The following is a 21,663-nucleotide window of genomic DNA, read 5'->3' on the forward strand; positions in this document are numbered from 1 at the left end:
GTATCTGAGGGAGAAATTGAGGTGAGTAAATAAGATTCTATTCAAAATATCTGATAAACATTTGAAATACAGCTATGTTACTTGGACATGTTTCATTTAGCCAATCATCACCAACGTATCAAGTGCATCTTCGCTTAGATAAAACATATACGCTAAGTATAGGTGTTGTAGGGGTCCTCCATGTATCCTTGCATGTATCCTGGATCTTCTATGTGTTTATATGATCTTGATCCTCCAGGTGTGTGGGGTTCTTTATCCTCCATGTTTGGGAGGTTCTGGATCCTCCAAGTGTTTGGGATTCATGGACACTTCTGGTATATGGAGGCCCTAGAACCCCTAGATGTGTTGGGATTCTGGATCTCCAGGCATGAATGGGTCTTAGACGATCTATTTGTTGCGTGGGTCCTAGATCTTCCAGGTGTGGAGATCATCGTCCCTACAGGTGTTTAGAAGCACAAGGTCCTCCAGGTGTGTATGGGATCTATGCCATTTACATTTGTTTTCTCATCACCCAGGTGTTTGGAATTCCTTTATAATACAGATGTGTTAAAGCTCTGGATTCTCCAGGTGCACTGGAGTTCCACATCATCCATATGTGCTGGATGTTATATCCTGAAGATGCTTGGATCCTCAATGTGAGGGGGGTTCACGATTCTCAAAGTGTGTGGTGGCCCTCGATTCTATACATGTATCTTCAAGGTGTGTGCGAGTTCAGTATTCATAAGGAGTGTGGGGTTTTGGATCTCTAGGTGTGTGGTAGCATTGGATTATCCAGATATGTGGAAGCCTGAATTCTCCAGGTGTATGGGAACACTAAGTTCTCCAGGTGTGTGGTGGTTCTGTGTCCTCCAAGTGTGTAGGATTCCTGGATGGTCTAGATGTTAGATACTCATGATTGTGCTTCCTTATCGCAGGTCATGGGTAATAAACAGCTGAGACATTTTTTTATTGATTTTATTATTTTGTTTGACCTCTTCAGTTCCTCAGGAGGTCAGGCTGCAACTCCTACAAGCCGACTCCCTATGAAATTCAACAGATTGTTCCCGACGTCAGTCAGGAAGTCCTGTATGTTGAACTTGCTGGTCAGCTGGTCAGGTTAGGCCAGATACCCTTCAGCAGATGAGACGTTGAAACCTGTGTCCTCATACCTCAGTAGCATAATAGGCCAGTCCTCTCTATTACTCTCGAAAAGTCTGTAGGACATATCTTGGTTAATCAGATATCTACTGTTTCAGTTACGTTCATTATTAAGGGCTGCTGACAAGAAATATATTTAGAGATTGTCGACACGTACAGTGATAAGAAAAGAAACTCTTAACATCTGTCCTGTTCAGGGATTGTTGATATGTCATGTTCATAGAATGTTGTCGTATACCATATCAAAAGACTGTACATATGTATCATTTTTTGGAAATGTTGACATGTGTCATGTTCAAAGAGTGTTACCATATATTATGGGAAAGGACCCGAGACATGTGTTATGTTCAGAGACTGTTGAGATTTGTTATGTTCAGACACTGTTGACATGTATCATGCTTTGAGATTGTTGACATATATCATTTAAGACACTGTTGACAATTGTCAAGTTCGGACACTGCTGACAGTTGTCATGTTCGGACATTGTTGACATGTACAGAAATACCTGCAGCGCCAGTGACCCTTTTAAGAAACAAAACATTCAATAAAAGTAGATTACCTCAGTAGTTCTTATTACACACACACACACACACACACACACACACACACACACACAAATATATAATGGTAATGATAATGATAGCAATAATGATAATAATAATAATAATAATAATAATAATAATAATAATAATAATAATAATAATAATAATGATAATGATAATAATAATAATAATAGTAATAAGGATAATAATGATGATAATAATAATGCTAACAATAATGATAAAAATAACGAAAATGATAATAATGATAGTAATGATAATGATAATAACAATAAATTGATAATAATGATAACGATGAAATAATAATAACAATTATAATAGTAATAATAGTATTGATAATAATAACAAAAATGATAATGATAATAATAATAATGATAATAATAAAAATGATAATAATGATAATAATAATAAGAATAATAATAATAATAATAATAATAATAATAATAATAATGATAATAATAATAATAATAATGATAATGATAACAATGATAATAATAATAATAATGATAATAATAATGATGATAATGATAATAATAATGATTATGATAATAATAATAATAATAATGATAATAATAATAATAATAATAATAATAATATTAATAATAATAATAATAATAATAATAATAATAATGATAATGATAATAATAATAATAATAATAATGATAATAATAATAATAATAAGCTGGTGACTGAGTTTGGTAAAGTGTGTAGAAGAAGAAAGTTAAGAGTAAATGTGAATAAGAGCAAGGTTATTAGGTACAGTAGGGTTGAGGGTCAAGTAAATTGGGAGGTGAGTTTGAATGGAGAAAAACTGGAGGAAGTGAAGTGTTTTAGATATCTGGGAGTGGATCTGGCAGCGGATGGAACCATGGAAGCGGAAGTGGATCATAGGGTGGGGGAGGGGGCGAAAATTCTGGGGGCCTTGAAGAATGTGTGGAAGTCGAGAACATTATCTCGGAAAGCAAAAATGGGTATGTTTGAAGGAATAGTGGTTCCAACAATGTTGTATGGTTGCGAGGCGTGGGCTATGGATAGAGTTGTGCGCAGGAGGATGGATGTGCTGGAAATGAGATGTTTGAGGACAATGTGTGGTGTGTGGTGGTTTGATCGAGTGAGTAACGTAAGGGTAAGAGAGATGTGTGGAAATAAAAAGAGCGTGGTTGAGAGAGCAGAAGAGGGTGTTTTGAAGTGGTTTGGGCACATGGAGAGAATGAGTGAGGAAAGATTGACCAAGAGGATATATGTGTCGGAGGTGGAGGGAACGAGGAGAAGAGGGAGACCAAATTGGAGGTGGAAAGATGGAGTGAAAAAGATTTTGTGTGATCGGGGCCTGAACATGCAGGAGGGTGAAAGGAGGGCAAGGAATAGAGTGAATTGGATCGATGTGGTATACCGGGGTTGACGTGCTGTCAGTGGATTGAATCAGGGCATGTTAAGCGTCGGGGGTAAACCATAGAAAGTTGTGTGGGGCCTGGATGTGGAAAGGGAGCTGTGGTTTCGGGCATTATTGCGTGGCAGCTAGAGACTGAGTGTGAAAGAATGGGGCCTTTGTTGTCTTTTCCTAGTGCTACCTTGCACACTTGAGGGGGGAGGGGGAAGGTATTCCATCTGTGGCGAGGTGGCGATGGGAGTGAATGGGGGCAGACAGTGTGAATTATGTGCATGGGTATATATGTATGTGTCTGTGTATGTATATATATGTGTACATTGAGATGTATAGGTATGTATATTTGCGTGTGTGGACGTGTGTGTGTGTATACATTGTGCATGGGGGTGGGTTTGGCCTTTTCTTTTGTCTTTTTCCTTGCCCTACCTCACAAACGCGGGAGACAGCGACAAAGCAAAATAATAAAATAATATTTATATATATATATGTATATATATATATATATATATATATATATATATATATATATATATATATATATATATATATATATATATATATATATTATATATATATATATTATGGGCCATTTCTTTCGTCTGTTTCCTTGCGCTACCTCGCAAACGCGGGTGACAGCGACAAAGTATAATAAAAAATAATATATAATAATATATATATATATATATATATATATATATATATATGTATATATATATATATATATATATATATATATATATATATATATATATATATATATATATATATATATATATACATATATATATAAATATTATTTTATTATTTTGCTTTGTCGCTGTCTCCCGCGTTTGTGAGGTAGGGCAAGGAAAAAGACAAAAGAAAAGGCCAAACCCACCCCCATGCACAATGTATACACACACACACGTCCACACACGCAAATATACATACCTATACATCTCAATGTACACATATATATACATACACAGACACATACATATATACCCATGCACATAATTCACACTGTCTGCCCCCATTCACTCCCATCGCCACCTCGCCACAGATGGAATACCTTCCCCCTCCCCCCTCAAGTGTGCAAGGTAGCACTAGGAAAAGACAACAAAGGCCCCATTCTTTCACACTCAGTCTCTAGCTGCCACGCAATAATGCCCGAAACCACAGCTCCCTTTCCACATCCAGGCCCCACACAACTTTCTATGGTTTACCCCCGACGCTTAACATGCCCTGATTCAATCCACTGACAGCACGTCAACCCCGGTATACCACATCGATCCAATTCACTCTATTCCTTGCCCTCCTTTCACCCTCCTGCATGTTCAGGCGCCGATCACACAAAATCTTTTTCACTCCATCTTTCCACCTCCAATTTGGTCTCCCTCTTCTCCTCGTTCCCTCCACCTCCGACACATATATCCTCTTGGTCAATCTTTCCTCACTCATTCTCTCCATGTGCCCAAACCACTTCAAAACACCCTCTTCTGCTCTCTCAGCCACGCTCTTTTTATTTCCACACATCTCTCTTACCCTTACGTTACTCACTCGATCAAACCACCACACACCACACATTGTCCTCAAACATCTCATTTCCAGCACATCCATCCTCCTGCGCACAACTCTATCCATAGCCCACGCCTCGCAACCATACAACATTGTTGGAACCACTATTCCTTCAAACATACCCATTTTTGCTTTCCGAGATAATGTTCTCGACTTCCACACATTCTTCAAGGCCCCCAGAATTTTCGCCCCCTCCCCCACCCTATGATCCACTTCCGCTTCCATGGTTCCATCCGCTGCCAGATCCACTCCCAGATATCTAAAACACTTCACTTCCTCCAGTTTTTCTCCATTCAAACTCACCTCCCAATTTACTTGACCCTCAACCCTACTGTACCTAATAACCTTGCTCTTATTCACATTTACTCTTAACTTTCTTCTTCTACACACTTTACCAAACTCAGTCACCAGCTTATTATTATTATTATTATCATTATTATTATTATTATTATCATCATTATCATTATTATTATTATTATTATTATTATTATTATTATTATTATTATTATTATTATTATCATTATTATTATTATTATTATCATAATCATTATTATTATCATTATCATCATTATTATTATCATTATTATTATTATTATCATTGTTATCATTATCATTATTATTATTATTATTATTATCATTATTATTATTATTATTATTATTATTATTATTATTATTATTATTATCATTATTATCATTTTTATTATTATCATTATTATTATTATCATTATCATTTTTGTTATTATTATCAATACTATTATTACTATTATAATTGTTATTATTATTTCATCGTTATCATTATTATCAATTTATTGTTATTATCATTATCATTACTATCATTATTATCATTTTCGTTATTTTTATCATTATTATTAGCATTATTATTATCATCATTATTATCCTTATTACTATCATTATTATTATTATCATTATCATTATTATTATTATTATTATTATTATTATTATTATTATTATTATTATTATTATCATTATTGCTATCATTATCATTACCATTATATATTTGTGTGTGTGTGTGTGTGTGTGTGTATGTGTGTGTGTGTGTGTGTGTGTGTGTGTGTGTGTGTGTGTGTGTGTGTGTGTGTAATATGAACTACTGAGGTAATCTACTTTTATTGAATGTTTTGTTTCTTAAAAGGGTCACTGGCGCTGCAGGTATTTCTGTACATGTCAACAATGTCCGAACATGACAACTGTCAGCAGTGTCCGAACTTGACAATTGTCAACAGTGTCTTAAATGATATATGTCAACAATCTCAAAGCATGATACATGTCAACAGTGTCTGAACATAACAAATCTCAACAGTCTCTGAACATAACACATGTCTCGGGTCCTTTCCCATAATATATGGTAACACTCTTTGAACATGACACATGTCAACATTTCCAAAAAATGATACATATGTACAGTCTTTTGATATGGTATACGACAACATTCTATGAACATGACATATCAACAATCCCTGAACAGGACAGATGTTAAGAGTTTCTTTTCTTATCACTGTACGTGTCGACAATCTCTAAATATATTTCTTGTCAGCAGCCCTTAATAATGAACGTAACTGAAACAGTAGATATCTGATTAACCAAGATATGTCCTACAGACTTTTCGAGAGTAATAGAGAGGACTGGCCTATTATGCTACTGAGGTATGAGGACACAGGTTTCAACGTCTCATCTGCTGAAGGGTATCTGGCCTAACCTGACCAGCTGACCAGCAAGTTCAACATACAGGACTTCCTGACTGACGTCGGGAACAATCTGTTGAATTTCATAGGGAGTCGGCTTGTAGGAGTTGCAGCCTGACCTCCTGAGGAACTGAAGAGGTCAAACAAAATAATAAAATCAATAAAAAAATGTCTCAGCTGTTTATTACCCATGACCTGCGATAAGGAAGCACAATCATGAGTATCTAACATCTAGACCATCCAGGAATCCTACACACTTGGAGGACACAGAACCACCATACACCTGGAGAACTTAGTGTTCCCATACACCTGGAGAATTCAGGCTTCCACATATCTGGATAATCCAATGCTACCACACACCTAGAGATCCAAAACCCCACACTCCTTATGAATACTGAACTCGCACACACCTTGAAGATACATGTATAGAATCGAGGGCCACCACACACTTTGAGAATCGTGAACCCCCCTCACATTGAGGATCCAAGCATCTTCAGGATATAACATCCAGCACATATGGATGATGTGGAACTCCAGTGCACCTGGAGAATCCAGAGCTTTAACACATCTGTATTATAAAGGAATTCCAAACACCTGGGTGATGAGAAAACACATGTAAATGGCATAGATCCCATACACACCTGGAGGACCTTGTGCTTCTAAACACCTGTAGGGACGATGATCTCCACACCTGGAAGATCTAGGACCCACGCAGACAAATAGATCGTCTAAGACCCATTCATGCCTGGAGATCCAGAATCCCAACACATCTAGGGGTTCTAGGGCCTCCATATACCAGAAGTGTCCATGAATCCCACACGCTTGGAGGATCCAGGACCTCCCAGACATGAAGGATAAAGAACCCCACACACCTGGAGGATCAAGATCACATAAACACATAGAAGATCCAGGATACATGCAAGGATACATGGAGGACCCCTACAACACCTATACTTAGCTTATATGTTTTATCTAGGCGAAGATGCACTTGATACGTTGGTGATGATTGGCTAAATGAAACATGTCCAAGTAACATAGCTGTATTTCAAATGTTTATCAGATATTTTGAATAGAAACTTATTTATTCACTCCAGTTTCTCCATCAGATACATGATAAATCAATTGATAATGCTAATGAGTAAAAGGATTATGAAGTAATGTGTTGGTAAGTCTAGATTAGATAACAATAACCTCCCTAGTCAACGATCCAAGCTTGTTCTCGGATGCACGTTACTCCATTTGTAAATTTTCACATATTCTAAGATAAGTTGGGAAAACTGCGCTAAACATATGAAGAAACATGTAATTATCAAAAAAGATTTGAAGACCAGAATCTACTCAAAAAATAGAATGAATGAAACTCACTGCTTGTGAAACGTTACGGGAAGGAAAAAAAAAAAAAAAAAGAAAATCACCTAAAGGGAACACACTTCCAGTCACTTATCATTAAGGCTAATGCTCCATATCATTCTAAAATATCAAACAAAGTTCCAACAATCGGCTACAAAAAAGTAACAACTAATTCAGTGGTTAGAGAAAACTAATATTGATCACGATCCTTCTGTTACAAAAGTTGAACTGCTCGAGATCTACAACCGTCATAAACAAAATCAAATACACAAAATAGATGAAATATGTGAGGAATAAAGAGAATATAGAGAATATAGAGAAATATAGAGGATATAGAGAAAAAAAAAGCAAAAAACTATAGAGACATAAAACGCTTAGTGACCGTGGCTTACACGTCCTCACACACAAATATACATATCTATACATCTCAATGTACACATATATATATACACACACAGACATATACATATATACACATGTACACAATTCATACTGTCTGCCTTTATTTATTCCCATCGCCACCCCGCCACACATAGAATAACAACTCCCACCCCCTCATGTGTGCGAGGTAGCGCTAGGAAAAGACAACAAAGGCCCCATTCGTTCACACTAAGTCTCTAGCTGTCATGTAATAATGCACCGAAACCACAGCTCCCTTTCCACATCCAGGCCACAGAGAACTTTCCATGGTTCACCCCAGACGCTTCACATGCCCTGGTTCATTCCATTGACAGCACGTCGACCCCGGTATGCCACATCGTACCAATTCACTCTATTCCTTGCACGTCTTTCACCCTCTTGCATCTTTACGCCCCATCACTCAAAATCTTTATCACTCCATCTTTCCACCTCCAATTTGGTCTCCCACTTCTCGAAAAAAAAAACGAAAGGGGAGGATTTCCAGCCCCCCGCTCCCTTCCCTTTTAGTCGCCTTATACGACACGCAGGGAATACGTGGGAATTATTCTTTCTCCCCTATCCCCAGTGATATATATATATATATATATATATATATATATATATATATATATATATATATATATATATATATATATATATATATATATATATATATATATATATATATGTATATATATATATATATATATATATATATATATATATATATATATATATATATATATATATATATATATATTTTTTTTTTTTTTTCCAAAAGAAGGAACAGAGAATTGGGCCAGGTGAGGGTATTCCCTCAAAGGCCCAGTCCTCTGTTCTTAACGCTACCTCGCTAATGCGGGAAATGGCGAACAGTTTGAAAGAAAGAAAGAAATATATATATATATATATATATATATATATATATATATATATATATATATATATATATATATATATATATATATATATATATATATATATATATAGTTGATAGAGATGCTCTGTGGAAGGTATTAAGAATATATGGTGTGGGAGGAAAGTTGTTAGAAGCAGTGAAAATTTTTATCGAGGATGTAAGGCATGTGTACGTGTAGGAAGAGAGGAAAGTGATTGGTTCTCAGTGAATGTAGGTTTGCGGTAGGGGTGTGTGATGTCTCCATGGTTGTTTAATTTGTTTATGGATGGGGTTGTTAGGGAGGTAAATGCAAGAGTTTTGGAAAGAGTGGCAAGTATGAAGTCTGTTGGGGATGAGAGAGCTTGGGAAGTGAGTCAGTTGTTGTTCGCTGATGATACAGCGCTGGTGGCTGATTCATGTGAGAAACTGCAGAAGCTGGTGACTGAGTTTGGTAAAGTGTGTGGAAGAAGAAAGTTAAGAGTAAATGTGAATAAGAGCAAGGTTATTAGGTACAGTAGGGTTGAGGGTCAAGTCAATTGGGAGGTGAGTTTGAATTGAGAAAAACTGGAGGAAGTGAAGTGTTTTAGATATCTGGGAGTGGATCTGGCAGCGGATGGAACCATGGAAGCGGAAGTGGATCATAGGGTGGGGGAGGGGGCGAAAATTCTGGGGGCCTTGCAGAATCTGTGGAAGTCGAGAACATTATCTCGGAAAGCAAAAATGGGTATATTTGAAGGAATAGTGGTTCCAACAATGTTGTATGGTTGCGAGGCGTGGGCTATGGATAGAGTTGTGCGCAGGAGGATGGATGTGCTGGAAATGAGATGTTTGAGGACAATGTGTGGTGTGAGGTGGTTTGATCGAGTGAGTAACGTAAGGGTAAGAGAGATGTGTGGAAATAAAAAGAGCGTGGTTGAGAGAGTAGAAGAGGGTGTTTTGAAGTGGTTTGGGCACATGGAGAGAATGAGTGAGGAAAGATTGAACAAAAGGATATATGTGTCGGAGGTGGAGGGAACGAGTAGAAGAGGGAGACCAAATTGGAGGTGGAAAGATGGAGTGAAAAAGATTTTGTGTGATCGGGGCCTGAACATGCAGGAGGGTGAAAGGAGGGCAAGGAATAGAGTGAATTGGAGCGATGTGGTATACCGGGGTTGACGTGCTGTCATTGGATTGAATCAAGGCATGTGAAGCGTCTGGGGTAAACCATGGAAAGTTGTGTAGGTATGTATATTTGCGTGTGTGGACGTATGTATATACATGTGTATGGGGGGGGTTGGGCCATTTCTTTCGTCTATTTCCTTGCGCTACCTCGCAAACGCGGGAGACAGCGACAAAGTATAATAAAAAAAAAATATAATAATATATATATATATATATATATATATATATATATATATATATATATATATATATATATATATATATATATATATATATATATATATATAAGCCTCTCATGATTTCATTATAAAGTTTGTATCATAATAATACTTCACAAATATTTCCTTCAGAAAAATTAGTTTCATTTGGTCGTTTTTGTGGGTCACGAAAACTGATATGAAATAGGATATTAAGGTTTGTGAACTGTGTGTGTTTTGTAATGTGTACGTGTGTGTGTGTGTGTGTGTGTGTGTAGGTAAGTGATTTTGAGCATGAATGTGTGTGTGTGTGTGTGTGTGTGTGTGTGTGTAGGTAGGTGATTTTTTGCGTGTGTGTGTGTGTGTCTGTGTGTGTGTATGTGGGTCTGTGTGATTACCATGCATATCTGTATGTTATGGGGAGAGAAGCTTACACTCGTGTTGCTCCGTGTCATAACATTGCACGTATATATGTATCATGCCTCCCACACCATATATTCCTAATACCTTCCACAGAGCATCTCTATCAACTCTATCATATGCCTTCTCCAGATCCATAAATGCTACATACAAATCCATTTGCTTTTCTAAGTATTTCTCACATACATTCTTCAAAGCAAACACCTGATCCACACATCCTCTACCACTTCTGAAACCACACTGCTCTTCCTCAATCTGATGCTCTGTACATGCCTTCACCCTCTCAATCATTACCCTCCCATATAATTTACCAGGAATACTCAACAAACTTATACCTCTGTAATTTGAGCACTCACTCTTATCCCCTTTGCCTTTGTACAATGGCACTATGAACGCATTCCGCCAATCCTCAGGCACCTCACCATGAGTCATACATACATTAAATAACCTTACCAACCAGTCAACAATACAGTCACCCCCTTTTTTAATAAATTCCACTGCAATACCATACAAACCTGCTGCCTTGCCGGCTTTCATCTTCCGCAAATCTTTCACTACCTCTTCTCTGTTTACCAAATCATTTTCCCTAACCCTCTCACTTTGCACACCACCTCGACCAAAACACCCTATATCTGCCACTCTATCATCAAACACATTCAACAAACCTTCAAAATACTCACTCCATCTCCTTCTCACATCACCACTACTTGTTATCACCTCCCCATTTGCGCCCTTCACTGAAGTTCCCATTTGCTCCTTTGTCTTACGCACTTTATTTACCTCCTTCCAGAACATCTTTTTATTCTCCCTAAAATTTAATGATACTCTCTCACCCCAACTCTCATTTGCCCTTTTTTTCACCTCTTGCACCTTTCTCTTGACCTCCTGTCTCTTTCTTTTATACATCTCCAACTCAATTGCATTTTTTCCCTGCAAAAATCGTCCAAATGCCTCTCTCTTCTCTTTCACTAATACTCTTACTTCTTCATCCCACCACTCACTACCCTTTCTAATCAACCCACCTCCCACTCTTCTCATGCCACAAACATCTTTTGCGCAATCCATCACTGATTCCCTAAATACATCCCATTCCTCCACCACTCCCCTTACTTCCATTGTTCTCACCTTTTTACATTCTGTACTCAGTCTCTCCTGGTACTTCCTCACACAAGTCTCCTTCTCAAGCTCACTTACTCTCACCACCCTCTTCACCCCAACATTCACTCTTCTTTTCTGAAAACCCATACAAATCTTCACCTTAGCCTCCACAAGATAATGATCAGACATCCCTCCAGTTGCACCTCTCAGCACATTAACATCCAAAAGTCTCTCTTTCGCACGCCTGTCAATTAACACGTAATCCAATAACGCTCTCTGGCCATCTCTCCTACTTCCATAAGTATACTTATGTATATCTCGCTTTTTAAACCAGATATTCCCAATCATCAGTCCTTTTTCAGCACATAAATCTACAAGCTCTTCACCATTTCCATTTACAACACTGAACACCCCATGTATACCAATTATTCCCTCAACTGCCACATTACTCACCTTTGCATTCAAATCACCCATCACTTTAACCCGGTCTCGTGCATCAAAACCACTAACACACTCATTCAGCTGCTCCCAAAACACTTGCCTCTCTTGATCTTTCTTCTCATGCCCAGGTGCATATGCACCAATAATCACCCACCTCTCTCCATCAACTTTCAGTTTTACCCATATTAATCGAGAATTTACTTTCTTACACTCTATCACATACTCCCACAACTCCTGTTTCAGGAGTATTGCTACTCCTTCCCTTGCTCTTGTCCTCTCACTAACCCCTGACTTTATATATATATATATATATATATATATATATATATATATATATATATATATATATATATATATATATATATATATATATATATATATATATATATATATATATATATATATATATATATATAATATTCTTGTATATATATGTATCACAATGCTGCGCTTGATCAAGTACATTCTTATGAGTCCACGAGGTAAGTGAAACACGATAGGTTCCCAAGTGCACTTTTGTGTGATAATCACGTCATCAAGGGACACACAAGAGAGAAATAACAGTCAGTTGATACATAACGAAGAGACGTAGCTTGGACGCCTATTGGTAAACATGCGATTGTCCAAGACGATCGCATGTTTACCAAATGACGTCCTAGCTACGTCGACGATAAGTTCGCAAGTGCACTTTCGTATAATACTAACATCAGCAGGGGAAATACAAGAAAGAAATATAACAGTCAGTTGATATATAACGAGACGTAGCTTGGATGCCATTTGATAAATAAGTGACTGTCCGAATGGAGTTCTGGTATTTGCAAGACTGACAACAAGCGTATCATAATCATATTATGTGGGCAAAATGGGGAACATTTTACAAATATCATCAACGATAAAGCTATCCAATTTGTTATAAACCTTCAGTAATATTAAGGTTATAATCCTTTGTGCATTGAATAATAGAAGATTCTATGATATTTTTGCTGGTACTTAGGTTACAGTTAATAACTGAGATGGCATTACTCCATTCTATACAATAATCATAGTTTTTAACGTGACTAAACAAGGCTTTTGATTCTTGTCCTGTTCGTATGCTGTATTTATGTTGTTTAAGTCTAACAGAAAGGTCCTTACTAGTCTGCTCAACATAAAACATATCACAGTTTCCACATGGCACTTTATAAACGCATCCAGCTGAAATTTATGGTGAGTTCCTAATTAAGATAATCCTTATAGTATCATTGTTGCTGAATGCATCTTTAACTTTAAAGGACTTGAGCAAGATGGGAAGTTCAGCAAAATTATAATTAGAAGGGAGAAGTAAAAGGTTCTTGTTGGGAAGGGGAGGTTTCGGTTAAACTCTATAAAATGATTTCTTTGATAACTTAGAGGATTTATGAATGAAAAATCTAGGATATTTTAACTTGGATCCAATACACTATATCTTCTCATACTCATCATTAATAAAGTCTCGACTGAAGATACTTAATGTCCCAAGGAACATGAACTGGAATGATGATAATTTAACGTTGTCATGTTTAGCTGAGTAATAATGGATATATGAGGTAGGTTTTCTTTATATGGCATACTAAAACGTGTTTCCATCCCTATGGATCGCGCAATCTAAAATTGGTGACATACCATTATTTTCATTTTCTACAGCTAATTTGATGGAAGGTACTTAATTTCTAAGGAAGGGAGGAAGGGGAGAAAAGTTTGTAAATTTTCATTTATTGGCCCAACATAACGAACATCATCTACATACCTCAACCAAGTTCCAATACCTTCTAATCCAATTTGGTTTAGGTCCAGGTCGCACAAACCTTTACATGGTTTACCCCAGGCGCTTCACGTGCCCTGGTTCAGTCCATTGACAGCACGACGTCTCCGGTATACCTCATCGTTCCAATTCACTCTATTCCTTGCACGCCTTTCAACCTCCTGTATGTTCAGGTCTTGGTCCCTCAAAATCTTCTTCACTCCATCCTTCCACCTGCAATTTCGTCTTCCGTTTCTCCTCGTCCACTTCACCTCTGACACTTATATCGTCTTACTTAGTCTTTCCTCACTCATTTTCTCCACACGTCCAAAACATTTTAATATACAATTTTCTGCTCTCTCAACCACACTATATTTTCACATATCTCTCTTATCCTTTCATTACTTATTCGATCAAACCACCCCACATCACATATTGTCCTCAAGCATTTCATTTCCAACACATCCCCCTTAATTCGTACAAAGCTAACTATAACCCATGCCTCGCAACCATATAACATTGTTGGACCTATTATTCCTTCATGCATACCAATTTTTGGTCTTTCAGATAACGTTCTCTCCTTCCACACATTCTTCATCGCTCCCAGAACCTTCGTCCCCTCCCCCACTGTCTGACTCACTTCCGTTTCCATGGCTCCATCCGCTGCTAAGCCCACTCCCAGATATCTAAAACACTTCACTTCCATGAATTTTTCTCCCTGCAAATTCACCTCCCAATTAACTTGTCCCTCAACCCTACTGAACCTAATAACTTACTTCTTTTTCTCATTCACTCTTAACTTTCTCCTTTCATACACTTTTCTAAACTCAGTCCCCATCCACTGCAGTTTCTCACCCGAATCAGCCCCAAGAGCTGAATCAACGGCGAACAACAAATTACTCACTTCTTAGTCCCTCTCATCCATAACAGACTGCATACTCACCCCTCCCTCCAAAACTCTTGCATTTACCTCTCTAACATCTCCATTCATAAACAAATTAAACAACCATGGGGACATCACACACCCCCGGCTGCAAACTGATATTCACTGGGAACCAATCACTCTCCTCTCTCCCTACTCGTACACATGCCTTACATCCTTAGTAAAAACATTACACTGCTTTTAGCAACTTACCTCCCACACCGTGTACTCTTAAACCCTTCCATAAAGCATCTCTATCACCCCTATCATATGCCTTCTCCAGATCCATAAATGCTACATAAAAATCCATCTGTTTTTCTAAATATCTCACATAAATTCTTCAAAGCAAACACCTGATCCACATACCTACCAGTTCTGAAACCACACTGCATTTCCCGTATCTGATGCTATGTACATGCCTTCACCCTCTCAATCAATACCCTTCCATATAATTTCTAAGGAATACGCAACAAACTTATGCTTCTGTTGTAAATGTAGGTAAAAGCAAGAATTTTAGAGAGAGCAGCAAACATGAAATATGTTGTGGATGAAAGGGCCTGGGAAGTGAGTTAGTTATTGTTCTCTGTTGCTACATACGTCGTGGCCGATTCAAGTGAGAGAGTGGGGACGTCGGTGACCGAGTTTGGAAAAGTATGTTAAAGGAGAAAGTTGAGAGTATATGCGAATAAGAGCAGCGTTATTAGGCTCAGTAGGGTTGAGGGACAAGTTTATTGGGATGTAAGTTTGAATGGAGAAAAATTGGAGGAAGTGAAAAGTTTTATATTCTTCGGAGTTGAATTAGCGGCGGATGGAATCATGAAGCGGAAATAAGTCATAGGGTGGAGGAATGGGCAAAGGTTCTGAGAGCTATGAAAAATGTGTGGAAGGAGAGAACTTTGTCTTGGAGACCAAAAATGGGTATGTTTGAAGGAATACTAGTTTCAACAATGTTATATGGTTGCAAAACATTGGCTATAAATGTGGTTGGTTGTACGGAGGAGGGTGGATGTGTTGGAAATGAAATGTTTGAGGAAAATATTTGGTTTGAAGTGGTTTGATCGAGTAAGTAATGTAAGGGTAAGAGAGATGTGTGGATGTAAAAAAGAGTATGTTAGAGAGAGCAAAATAGGATATGTTGAAATGGTTTCGACATATGGAGCGAATGAGTGAGAAAAAATTGACAAAGAGGATATATGTGTCAGAGGTGGAGGGAACAAGGAAAAGAGGAAGACGAAATAGGAGGTGGAACGATGGAGTGAAAAAGATTTCGAGCGATCGGGGCCTGACCATACAGGAGGGTGAGTGACGTGCAAGGAATAGAGTGAATTGGAAAGATGTGGTACACCGTGGTCAACGTACTGTCAAGATTATGAATCAGGGTATGTGATGCGTTTCTAATACATCATGAAAGGACTGTGGGGCCTGGATGTGGCTAGGGAACCGTGGTTTCGGTGCATTACACATGACTGCTAGAGACTGAGTGTGAGCAAATGAGGCCTTTTTGTCTATATTCCTGGCGTTGCCTCGCTGAAGGAGTGTATAGCGATGCAAGAGAGAAACTTGAAAGACACTGCTCTTGATGAAAAAAAGGGGAGACATTGATCCATTAACAATCACGGAGAGAAATCTGCCTGAAAAGAAACTAGATATCATGAAACAAAGTGAAGAAGGGAAATCAAAAGATGGAACCTTAGAGATTAGACCTCGATGCCACTCCTTGTTAAAAGCTTTAGATATATCATGGGCAAGTACATATGACTGCCTATCATTTTTCAGGGATTATAAGCAGACGCGAGTGACATATGAGAACGTATCACCAATTAATCTCGCGTTACGGAAGGCACGTCGATGCTCAGGGAGAAGACTGTGAGATTCATGATGCGTGAGAATATGGGAGTTTAGGCGGAATTCAAACTTTGGAATGAATATTAGATGTCAAAGAAACAGGATGACCTTTCAAGGGGCTAGAACGGTCTCTCTTCTTAAAGACGCCATGTACCAGAGAATGCTTCCAAGAAAAAGGACAAATTCTAGTTTTCAATGGAAACGGAACGGACGATCAAGCATAGGTGCAAGTTCGGAGGCGCACCCATTCAGCAAATTGGGAGGGAAGCCATCAGGTCCATAAGACTTGCTTGTTTCCAGAGTATAAGACGCTTTCCGGATAGTTCCAATGCGGATAACGAGGAGAGGCAGAGGTTTGGTAAGAGGATCATTAGGGAGAGAAGGAATTTTAAAGTCATCCAAGGTACAGTTAAGGAAGAAACGAGAAAGAAAGAGAGTTGCTTTGAGTACCGGAGAGAGCAGGAAAGGCAGAGTTACAGAAGTTGTTAGCAATACCTTTAGCTAAAAACCAGAAATAACTAGGAGTAGACGAAGAGGAAAGGGTAACTTACTTCCTCTGAATAAAGGAACACTTTGCTTCAGAGACAACATACTTGCAATGTTTACGTGCAGTGATAAATTTTGCATGGGTGGTGGAGAAAAACGAGCTTTTCGAAGCCCGATATGACTGATCCCTTGCAAGTAAGATGATGTCACGTCGTCACGGTAGTTTATGTAATCCAAGAAAGATGTAAAATATGCAGACTTAGGATAGCAGAGTGGAAATACAGGGTGAAAATGAGAAAGGGCTTAGTGAGAACTTCATTATTCCCCGGAGTCCCAGAAAGAAGTAATATATTAGGAAAGGTGCTAAAGAGATGGTGTTTAACATAACAGAGATTACTAGAACGGCGGCAAATGTTAGTACAGTGAGAGAAAAAAAAGACATCCATTAGGAAGAGGAAAGGTTGCGGCACGGGCTGGTACTACTACCGTCTGAGACCTCCATCCCATTGGCAGTACACTCTAACGGGAACTCGAAGGTTCTTAGGGGCCATAGATTTGTCGGACTGTATCAGAGTATTTTAAAAACAATAGAAGGCAATATCACTTATGTGAAGAAAATAAGGGAGATTTGAATAGGCGTATGTGCTTCTAAGGACATAGAGAGATAGAGAGGAGCTGATAGTAATGATAAGTGAAAATGATGATGATATCAAATGAAATATTTTCTTAATCTTCAAACTAAGGAACGATTGTCCATCCAGGTAGGGGAACTGTGGTGTATATTTGTATAAAGAACGTCTAGCTCCGAGGTCGTCTTATCTGGCAAAATTATCGGCGAGGCTGAAGCAGATGTTCATCGCGAAGGTTACAACAGATGTTACTTTGCAATTTTTTTTTCTTTAATGGGCTTCCCACTAGCCTTACTCTCTGGATACCTGTCTTCTCGTAGCGGGCAGTTATAAAATGTCTATGAATGTACCCCGAAGAGAGAGCATTCTCCAAGTGCACCCTGACTGGTCTAAAACAGCAGAGTACCAATACCAAAACACCCTAACACGTCCGTAAACCTTAGTAACTACTAACAAAGTATAACATCTCGTGTTAAACAATGAAATATCAATAACAAGGCTCCCTGTCCCTTGTTAACCAAAACATCCCAATAACAAATCACACTACCGCGTGTTAAATCATGAAATGCCACTAACAATGTACACGTGTCAGCTCTAAAGCAAAGTACACGACTAACATAAGCACCATGGTTTGGGTAAACCAGATAAAATATTATTTTTTTTTTTTATTATACTTTGTCGCTGTCTCCCGCGTTTGCGAGGTAGCGCAAGGAAACAGACGAAAGAAATAGCCCAACCCCCCCCCCGCATACACATGTATATACATACGTCCACACACGCAAATATACATACCTACACAGCTTTCCATGGTTTACCCCAGACGCTTCACATGCCTTGATTCAATCCACTGACAGCACGTCAACCCCGGTATACCACATCGCTCCAATTCACTCTATTCCTTGCCCTCCTTTCACCCTCCTGCATGTTCAGGCCCCGATCACACAAAATCTTTTTCACTCCATCTTTCCACCTCCAATTTGGTCTCCCTCTTCTCCTCTTTCCCTCCACCTCCGACACATATATCCTCTTGGTCAATCTTTCCTCACTCATTCTCTCCATGTGCCCAAACCACTTCAAAACACCCTCTTCTGCTCTCTCAACCACGCTCTTTTTATTTCCACACATCTCTCTTACCCTTACATTACTCACTCGATCAAACCACCTCACACCACACATTGTCCTCAAACATCTCATTTCCAGCACATCCATCCTCCTGCACACAACTCTATCCATAGCCCACGCCTCGCAACCATACAACATTGTTGGAACCACTATTCCTTCAAACATACCCATTTTTGCTTTCCGAGATAATGTTCTCGACTTCCACACATTCTTCAACGCTCCCAGAACTTTCGCTCCCTCCCCCACCCTATGATCCACTTCTGCTGCCAGATCCACTCCCAGATATCTAAAACACTTCACTTCCTCCAGTTTTTCTCCATTCAAACTCACCTCCCAATTGAATTGACCCTCAACCCTACTGTACCTAATAACCTTGCTCTTATTCACATTTACTCTTAACTTTCTTCTTCCACACACTTTACCAAACTCAGTCACCAGCTTCTGCAGTTTCTCACATGAATCAGCCACCAGCGCTGTATCATCAGCGAACAACAACTGACTCACTTCCCAAGCTCTCTCATCCCCAACAGACTTCATACTTGCCCCTCTTTCCAAAACTCTTGCATTTGCCTCCCTAACAACCCCATCCATAAACAAATTAAACAACCATGGAGACATCACACACCCCTGCCGCAAACCTACATTCACTGAGAAACAATCACTTTCCTCTCTTCCTACACGTACACATGCCTTACATCCTCGATAAAAACTTTTCACTGCTTCTAACAACTTTCCTCCCACACCATATATTCTTAATACCTTCCACAGAGCATCTCTATCAACTCTATCATATGCCTTCTCCAGATCCATAAATGCTACATACAAATCCATTTGCTTTTCTAAGTATTTCTCACATACATTCTTCAAAGCAAACACCTGATCCACACATCCTCTACCACTTCTGAAACCACACTGCTCTTCGCCAATCTGATGCTCTGTACATGCCTTCACCCTCTCAATCAATACCCTCCCATATAATTTACCAGGAATACTCAACAAACTTATACCTCTGTAATTTGAGCACTCACTCTTATCCCCTTTGCCTTTGTACAATGGCACTATGCACGCATTCCGCCAATCCTCAGGCACCTCACCATGAGTCATACATACATTAAATAACCTTACCAGCCAGTCAACAATACAGTCACCCCCTTTTTTAATAAATTCCACTGCAATACCATCCAAAACTGCTGCCTTGCCGGCTTTCATCTTCCGCAAAGCTTTCACTACCTCTTCTCTGTTTACCACATCATTTTCCCTAACCCTCTCACTTTGCACACCACCTCGACCAAAACACCCTATATCTGCCACTCTATCATCAAACACATTCAACAAATCTTCAAAATACTCACTCCATCTCCTTCTCACATCACCACTACTTGTTTTCACCTCCCCATTTGCGCCCTTCACTGAAGTTCACATTTGCTCCCTTGTCTTACGCACTTTATTTACCTCCTTCCAGAACATCTTTTTATTCTCACTAAAATTTAATGATACTCTCTCACCCCAACTCTCATTTGCCCTTTTTTTTCACCTCTTGCACCTTTCTCTTGACCTCCTATCTCTTTCTTTTATACATGTCACACTCAATTGTATTTTTTCCCTGCAAAAATCGTCCAAATGCCTCTCTCTTCTCTTTCACTAACACTCCTACTTCTTCATCCCACCACTCACTACCCTTTCTAATCAACCCACCTCCCACTCTTCTCATGCCACAAGCATCTTTTGCGCAATCCATCACTGATTCCCTAAATACATCCCATTCCTCCCCCACTTCCCTTACTTCCATTGTTCTCACCTTTTTCCATTCTGTACTCAGTCTCTCGTGGTACTTCCTCACACAGGTCTCCTTCCCAAGATCACTTACTCTCACCACCCTCTTCACCCCAACATTCACTCTTCTCTTCTGAAAACCCATACAAATCTTCACCTTAGCCTCCACAAGATAATGATCAGACATCCCTCTAGTTGCACCTCTCAGCACATTAACATCCAAAAGTCTCTCTTTCGCACGCCTGTCAATTAACACGTAATCGAATAACGCTCTCTGGCCATCTCTCCTACTTACATAAGTATACTTATGTATATCTCGCTTTTTAAACCAGGTATTCCCAATCATCAGTCCTTTTTCAGCACATAAATCTACAAGCTCCTCACCATTTCCATTTACAACACTGAACACCCCATGTATACCAATTATTCCCTCAACTGCCACATTACTCACCTTTGCATTCAAATCACCCATCACTATAACCCGGTCTCGTGCATCAAAACCACTAACACACTCATTCAGCTGCTCCCAAAACACTTGCCTCTCATGATCTTTCTTCTCATGCCTGGGTGCATATACACCAATAATCACCCACCTCTCTCCATCAACTTTCAGTTTTACCCGTATTAATGGAGAATTTACTTTCTTACATTCTCACATACTCCCACAACTCCTGTTTCAGGAGTATTGCTACTCCTTCCCTTGCTCTTGTCCTCTCACTAACCCCTGACTTTACTCCCCAGACATTCCCAAACCACTCTTCCCCTTTACCTTGAGCTTCGTTTCACTCAAAGCCAAAACATCCAGGTTCCTTTCCTCAA

At 38.8% G+C, this 21,663-nt stretch overlaps 1 long non-coding RNA gene across 1 annotated transcript in view; it reads right to left on the reverse strand.

Annotated features, from left to right (window-relative positions):
* Positions 1 to 938: 938 nt before the first annotated feature.
* The window catches only part of LOC139761237 (uncharacterized), a 581,791-nt gene continuing 561,066 nt past the window's right edge, over positions 939 to 21,663 (reverse strand). Inside the window, exon 2 of the long non-coding RNA XR_011715485.1 lies at positions 939 to 1,193. This is a non-coding gene — a long non-coding RNA (uncharacterized lncRNA). The remainder of the gene's footprint in view (positions 1,194 to 21,663) is intronic.

Source organism: Panulirus ornatus, chromosome 39, assembly GCF_036320965.1.
Source record: "Panulirus ornatus isolate Po-2019 chromosome 39, ASM3632096v1, whole genome shotgun sequence".
NCBI lineage: Eukaryota > Metazoa > Arthropoda > Malacostraca > Decapoda > Palinuridae > Panulirus > Panulirus ornatus.